The sequence below is a fragment of the Arachis stenosperma genome, chromosome 2, assembly GCF_014773155.1.
Source record: "Arachis stenosperma cultivar V10309 chromosome 2, arast.V10309.gnm1.PFL2, whole genome shotgun sequence".
Lineage (NCBI taxonomy): Eukaryota > Viridiplantae > Streptophyta > Magnoliopsida > Fabales > Fabaceae > Arachis > Arachis stenosperma.
In genome coordinates, this window is record NC_080378.1 from 48,662,594 (window position 1) to 48,664,013 (window position 1,420).

Consider the following 1,420-nt stretch of genomic DNA (forward strand, 5'->3'; position numbering starts at 1 on the left):
TTGCAATCTAGTCAGATTCTGAGAAATTATATTGACTGGCTGAGTCAATATTTTGTTTTGAGCCAATATGGCATTTAGAGTGTCAATTTGAAGAACTCCTTTCCTCTAAGTCACCCCATTATTCACAGGATTTCTCTCAAAAGTGTATATGAACTGGTTGTTTGCAACCATTTCAATGAGTTCCTAGGCTTCTGTAGGCATTTTCAGATGAAGAGATCCACCAGCAGAGTAGTCCAATGACATCTTGGATAAATCAGACAGACCATCATAAAATATACATATGATGCTCCATTCTGGAAACATGTCAGAAGGACACCTTTTGATTAATTGCTTGTATCTTTCCCAAGCTTCATAGAGGTATTCACCTTCTTTTTGTCTGAAGGTTTGGACTTCCTCTCTAAGCTTACTCATCTTTTGAGGTGGAAATAATTTGGTCAATAAAGCATTAACCAGCTTGTCCCAAGAGTTCATGCTTTCTCTAGGTTGTGAGTCCAACCATGTCCTAGCTCTGTCTCTTACAGCAAAGGGGAAAAGCATAAGTCTGTAGACCTCGGGATCAACCCCATTGGTCTTAACAGTATCACAGATCTGTAAGAATTCAGATAAGAACTGATGAGGATCTTTTGATGGAAGTCCATAAAACTTGCAGTTCTGTAGCATTAGAGAAACTAATTGAGGCTTAAGCTCAAAGTTGTTTGCTCCAATGGCAGGAATTGAGATGCTTCTTCCATAGAAGTTGGTAGTTGGTGCAGCATAGTCACCAAGCATCTTCGTTGCATTGTTGTTATTATTTTCAGCTCCCATGTCTTCTTCTTTTTCGAAAATTTCTGTGAGGTCCTCTCCAAAGAGTTGTGCTTTAGCTTCTCTTAGCTTCCTCTTCAGAGTCCTTTCAGGTTCAGGATCGGCTTCAACAAGAATATCCTTATCCTTGTTCCTGCTCATGTGAAAAAGAAGAGAACGGAAAAGGAGAGGAATTCTCTATGTCACAGTATAGAGATTCCTTTATGTGAGTAGAAGAAGAGAAGAATAGAAGAATGAGGTAGAGAGAAAATAAAGAGAATTCGAACACAGAAAGGGAGAGAGGATTCAAATTTTAAGAAGGAGAGCAGTGTTAGTAAATAAATAAATAAATAGAAAGAGATGAGAGAGAGGAAATTCAAATATTAAATAAAAGAAAGGGAAAAATATTTTTGTTTTTATTTTAAATATTAGTTAGTATTCAAAAATTAAGAAAGGAATAAAATAAAATTAGAGTTTAAAACAATTAGTTAATTAAAAAGATTTTTGAAAAAGTTGTTAGTGGTTTTCGAAAATTGAGAAGTGAAAAAGTAGTTAGGTGGTTTTGAAAAAGATAAGAAATAGTAAGTTTTGAAAAGATAAGAAGTTAGAAAAAGATTTTGAAATTAAAATTTGAAAAAGA

The 1,420-nt window shown here is 34.7% G+C and overlaps 1 non-coding gene across 1 annotated transcript; it reads left to right on the forward strand.

Annotated features, from left to right (window-relative positions):
• Positions 1–301: 301 nt before the first annotated feature.
• On the forward strand, positions 302–405 carry LOC130964921 (small nucleolar RNA R71). The gene has a single exon (XR_009080985.1). It is a non-coding gene; the product is annotated as a small nucleolar RNA R71 (small nucleolar RNA).
• Positions 406–1,420: the final 1,015 nt, after the last annotated feature.